This window comes from Taudactylus pleione, unplaced genomic scaffold (genome assembly GCF_031769625.1).
Source record: "Taudactylus pleione unplaced genomic scaffold, aTauple2 ptg000609l, whole genome shotgun sequence".
Taxonomy (NCBI): Eukaryota; Metazoa; Chordata; class Amphibia; order Anura; family Myobatrachidae; genus Taudactylus; species Taudactylus pleione.
This window is the reverse complement of record NW_028285011.1, coordinates 14,061,691-14,068,136: the sequence shown is the minus strand read 5'-3', so window position 1 is coordinate 14,068,136 and position 6,446 is coordinate 14,061,691.

The following is a 6,446-nucleotide window of genomic DNA, read 5'->3' as shown; positions in this document are numbered from 1 at the left end:
GGTTCCCTTGTATTTATTGATGATGTGACTGCTGACAAAAGCAGCAGAATGAATTCTGAAGTGTTTCGAGCTATATTATATGCTCATATGCTCAGTCCAATGCTTCAGAACTCATTGGACGGCACTTCACAGTGCAGATGGACAATGACCCGAAGCATACTGCAAAAGCAACCAAAGAGTTTTTTAAGACTAAAAAGTGGAATGTTATGCAATGGCCAAGTCAATCCCCTGACCTGAATTCGATTGAGCATGCATTTCACTTGATGAAGACAAAACTGAAGGGAAAATGCCCCAAGAACAAGCAGGAACTGAAGACATTTGCAGTAGAGGCCTGGCAGAGCATCACCAGGGATGAAACCCAGCGTCTGGTGATGTCTATGCGTTCCAGACTTCAGGCTGTAATTGCCTGCAAAGGATTTGCAACAAAGTATTAAAAAGTGAAAGTTAGATTTAGGATTGTTTAGTTTGTCCCATTACTTTTGGCCCCTTAAAAAGTGGGAGGCACATATAGAACCGTTGTAATTCCTACACCGTTCACCTGATTTGGATGTAATTACCCTCAAATTAAATCTGAAAGTCTGCAGTTAAAGCGCATTTTGTTTGTTTCATTTCACTGCTATTGTGGTGGTGAATAGAGGCCAAAATATGAAAATTCTGTCAATGTCCCAATATTTATGCACCTGACTGTAGCTAGTTTAGACATAGCTATTTATGACCTGTATACATCACAGCATAACATAGCATAGATGGTTTTCCCTCAATTTGTCACATGGATATTGAACAAGATGGCCAAGAAGGCAAAGTACAAAACTACTTTGGAGCCCTTTTGGAATCCATGGCACCCCTGCTTCCTTCCAATGGCTGTTGAATAAATTATGCCACCCTCATTGAGATTATATGGTAGCATACCTTGGTGACATTGTTATGCTAAATTTTCATTGACAGGCTAATCTAAATATATTATATGCAGCCCTCTTACCAGAAGAAATATGAAACCAGATATCTGAAGCGATTATTTAATAAGGTACAGGCTTAGAGCTTGGCCCTGATTCCCCAAATAAAATGAGGAATGATTATTTCTAGGATTGGCAGGATATTACAGTTCATTTGCATCTCAGTTTCTTCTCTCACATCCCTGCTAAAAGATTTATTAAAAAAACAAAAAACAGTGGACTCACTCCATAGTATAAAGCTGAATTTTGTAGGCGCATATAGAGGTCTGTCATTCATGCCTAAAATGTCAAACCTTTGTTCTCCAAATGCATCTTTCTGCTAGTCCTGTGTCAAGAAATCGGTGGCGTCACTAGGGTGGTGTGGGTATTGCGGGCTGCCCTGGGTAACACCATCCGAGGGGGTGACACCAAAATAGCATAGCTGCTCTGCTATTTTGGTGTCAGCCCCTCGGATGGTGTGACTGAGCGGTGAGCACCGGTGATGAATGATGATTACACACACCCATGTCCGGAGAGGGTGGCGGCTGTCCAGCAGCTCCCAGAGTGCCTCCAGCATGATGTGAATGGGTGCGTAACATGCAGTCATGTCAGAACAGGGGGCGTGGCCTCACGGACACAAGGCCACAACCAATCACACTCGAGGTGTTCATAGTGCTGCAGCTGCTGTCACCACTCCCTTGCAACGCTTCTGCAAAAACAACTAATGTTACGTGTTTACAGGAGTATTGTGGCGTGTTTTCAATGCTTAGAAAAGCTAGTGGTTTGAATACTTCTAGTACAGTGCTGGAAAGTCCCCGAGATCCTGCTGGGATTTCAAACCCATCTTTTAGTAAGTTAGTGATCATATTTGTATTAATCACTGTATAGTCACACAGCACAATTACTGACCATCTCTTTAGCATTTGATTGATAGACTAAGGTGTTCAGAATAAAAACTAGTAGTAGTAGTAGAAAAAATAGTAGTAGTACCAGTAGTGGTAGTAGTAGTCAGTGGCGGTTCTAGGGGCGGGCAATACACCATCGCCATACTTACAAACTGTGCTGCAGCAGCACAGCAGGACTAGGCATGGCCATCGACCATCGATGTTTCAAGGAAAATGTAAACTAGTTTTGCCATCAATGGCAGAAAACCAATAGTTATCCACCATCGATGGATGAGTGGGAGTCTTTGGTAGGTGACCATCGAGGGGGTGCAAACCATCGATGGTTCACCATAGAAGGTTTTGTGCCATTCATGGTAAACACTGATGGACCCATCTATGGTAACCATCCATAGACACCCCACCGATAGCTATTCCTAAGCAGGACTCAGGAAGCAGCTCCACTCTCCCTCAAGCCCAGTGCACCTCAGCCTGAACTTCTTCCCGTCGGCTGCAGACTGCACAGAGAGAGGCTGGAGTCTGGACTGGGGGCCTGATTCAGAGCCGCTTGTAAGCGGCCGCTCGCTCCGAGCGATGTTCGCACATCTGCGCATGCGTATGGGTCGTAATGCGCATGCGCCAACCAGTCATTGCGGTTGGAAATCGTGCGCTCGCAAAACAGCGAGGGCCTGCTAATTTGAGTGACAGAATGAGGCGTTTGTGGGTGGTAACAGGGGAAGGTGCTTGAAAACGGGGAGCGGAGATCCGAACGCAGGCGTGCCAAACGGTCAAAACAGGCGTTTAATGGGAGTGCATAATTAACAAAGCAGCGTCATCGACCACGTCACTTGGTTGTCTTTTAGCCTGAACTGCTCGCAGTGATTGCGGGAAGTAAAACCTACCACAAGCACTGCGAGCAGTTCAGACGCCTTTCGATGTACCCGATTAATCTAATAAATAGCGGAGATGACGTATGATGCGAACGGCCAGGGGGCGTCTTTACAAAATAGCGAGCGCTTGTTTCGTTCACTCAGACATAGAGGCATCAACAGACCGCAAAGAGCGAGTGCTCAATTTAAATAGCCGGCCCCTTTTTCTGAACGACCGTTCGCAAATAGCGTCCGCCTTTGAATCAAGCCTTGAGTGCAGTGAGTGGCGGAAGCAGCAGCTACACAGAAGGTAAGAGCTGCTGCTGCTGGGGAGAAGAGGTGACGGCAGCAAAATATGTAGGGACTCTGCCAGTCTCATTTCAGCTGGAGGGATATAGGTAGTTCTAAAGCTGAAATAGTGTAACCTGATATCTGCTCCCTGCTAATCTCTGCCTTCCCATCACCCTTTGCCTATTCCTGTCCCTGTCTTCTGCTGTCGCCCACTGCCTCTCCCTGCCACCTTCTCCGTCACCCTCTGCCTTTACGCTGTCACCAACTGTCTCCCTCTGCCTACCACAGTATAGTGCTGCAGCTGGTGTCACCACTCCCTTGCAGCGCTTTGCAAACATAACTCATCTTTTTCAGAGTGTTTGCAAGAGTATTGTGGCGAGTTTTGAGTGCTTAGTAAATCTGGGTGGTTTGAATACTTCTAGTACACTGCTGGAAAGTCACCGAGATCCTGCTGGGATTTCAAACCCGTCTTTTAGTAAATTTAGTGATCATATTTGTATTAATCACTGTATAGTCACTCAGCAGAAATACTGACCATGTCTTTAGTATTTGAATGATAGACTGTGTTCAGAAAAAAAAAGTAGTAGTACCAGTAGTGGTAGTAGCAGTACCAGTGGTTAGTAGCAGTACCAGTGGTTAGTAGCAGTACCAGTAGTAGCAGTACCAGTGGTTAATAGTAGTACCAGTAGTTAGAAGTAGTAGTGCCAGTAGTAGAAGCAGTAGTACCAGTAGTTAGTAGTAGTACATGTAGTGGTAGTAGTAGTAACAACATTTTTAGTAGTACTAGTACCAGTAGTGGAAGCAGTAGTACCAGTATTTAGTAGCAGTAACAGTAGTGGTGGTAGTAGTGCCAGTGGTTAGTGGTAGTAGTAGTACCAGTAGTGAGTAGTAATAGTAGTAGTGCAAGTAGTAGAAGCAGTAGTACCATTAGTTAGTAGTAGTACCAGTTGTGGTGGTAGTTTTACCAGTAGTTAGTAGTAGTACCAGCAGTGGTAGTAGTAGTAGCAGTGCCAGTAGCAGTAGTACCGGTAGTTAGTAGTAGTACCAGTAGTGGTAATAATACCAGTAGTAGTAGTAGTGTCAGTAGTACCGGTAGTAGTAGTACCAGTAGTGGTGGTAGTAGTGGTACCAGTGGTAGTAGTAGTACCAGTAGTAGAAACAGTAGTACCAGTAGTGGTGGTAGTAGTAGTACCAGTGGTAGTAGTAGTACAAGTAGTGGTCGTACCAGTAGTAATAGTAGTACCAGTAGTAGAAGCAGTAGTACCAGTAGTTACTAGTAGTGCCAGTAGTAGTAGTAGTAGTGTGAGTGAATTGAAAGCTTAAATGATCCAAATAAAATACAAATTAGGTATTTAAGAAATAATGTTTTCCATAGTCTTAATAAATAATTCAGTAAAAAAAAATCAGTTTGTATTTAATTGCTGACAGTGCAGATTGAACTTATCCAAGCAATCAGTTTTGTTCCCTATAGTCAAAAGACACCAAAGAGTATATATTGACATAATCAGTATTGGAAATATTCTGTAACTTTCAAAAGTCCACAATTAATATTTCTTCTTCTTGTAACTGTGATTAATGAATAACTAAATGAAAAGTCCTTATTGGAATAAATTAACTTATAGTAAAAAATGCTGTGCAGGGATAGATTTTATTTACTACTCCCATGCATCTGTATGTTGAATTAGAGCATTAAAGAAACACTGTTACCCAAATACTGTAGCATGAGCAGCAAAGTGAATACTGCTTCCTAATGAGATTAGAAAGAGTAGTGTCAAAGCGTGCTTCTACAAGCCTGACTTGTTCAAATTAGGAAGAGGTATCAATTAATTCCACAAATGCTTCTTGATGAATTATCTCTTGTAAAGATACCACACCAAAATAATAACAAAGAGGGTAAATCAGTAGCAAAAGTACAAGGGCTTTTTATGAAACATGGTAAAACTGGCAAGTATAACCAATTTTAATATTGCTCTTCCAAAAACAAAAGTGATATGGTTGTATTAAGTTTTACTATGTGATGTCATCCAAATCCATCCAGTGGAAGGCCCAGAATAGGCTCCCCGGGTGAAAGTTCTGCACAGCGTTCACGGGTCAAAGTTCTGTCCAGCATACACCAACGGGAGGTCCAACCCTAGTATGTCTTCTGGGATCCAATGTTACCACTCTGTGAAGTTTTCGTCTAAATCCATCCAGTGGAAGGTTCAGCACAGGCTCCCCGGGTCAAAGTTCTAACCAGCGTAAACCAATGGGTGGTCCGACTGAGACCGTAACTCCCCTAAAACCTGTCCAGGATCCAACTGGACCACCTCGCATTGGTTTCATCCCAATCGGTGCAGGGGTGTGCGAATGCATAACTGGGCGCCATATAAATAAAAGATAATTTTAAGAGGAATGCCCCTGCCCGTAAGATCTTACATACTAAGAGAAAGGGAGAAAAAAATGGAGGGTGGAACTAGGAATGATAAATGGTGGAGGGCTGGAGAATTATCCATTTAAGGCTGGTATACTTTAAATAAGGTACGCTGTAAGGGCGCATTTAAAACTGGGAAGGCTGACAGAGTCTGACTGGGGAGGGAGTAAGTTCATTAAGATGGGGGAACCATGTGGGTGCTAGGATGTTCAACGCCCCCCTGCAAACTATAAATTGCACCAGCCTACAAATGGGACAAGCAGTGGGTAATGTTGGAGAGAGGCAGTGGGTGACGCTGGAGAGAGGCAGTGGACGACATTGGGAAAAGGCAGTGGGTGACACTGGTAAGAGGTAGAGGGTGACACTAGGGAGAGGCAGGGGGTGACAGTCAATAAGTGACAGGCAGTGAGTGACGCTGGGGAGAGGCAGCGGGTCACACTGGGGAGAGGCAGTGGGCGATACTAGGGAGAGGTTAGAGGGTGACAGAGAGGGAGACAACGAGAGGGAGTGGGTGATGAGAAGCAAAGGGTGAAGGGAAGAGGCAGAGGGTGATGGGCAAAGAGTTATAGAGAGAGGCAGAAGGTGACAGGATGAGGCAGTAGGTGACAAGCTGTGGGTGACAGGAGAGAGAGGGTGACGGGGAGAGGTGCAGACAGAGGATGGACAGAAAAGTTGGCACAGAGGATGAGCAGGGAGGCTGGTGCAGATAGAGGATGGGCAAAGAAGCTGGTGCAGACAGAGGATGGACAGAAAGATTGGCGCAGATAGAGGACCTCCATCTCAACTCACTCATTCCTGCCCCCAGCACATGGAGCTCCTCATAGCACGCGCAATGACCCAGTTACTGCCCACCTCAGAGCACTCACTGACCATCCTCACAGCACCACTTACTGTCTCCTTCACAGCACCACATACTGCCCCTTTCACAGCTGCCTCACAGCACAGCACCCCTTTCCCCACATGACAGTATCCCCACAGCACATAAAAACACTCATCTCACAGCACCCCTTGCAGCCCCCCTCATCACAGCCCCTCACAGTGCAGTCCCCCTCATAGCACAGCC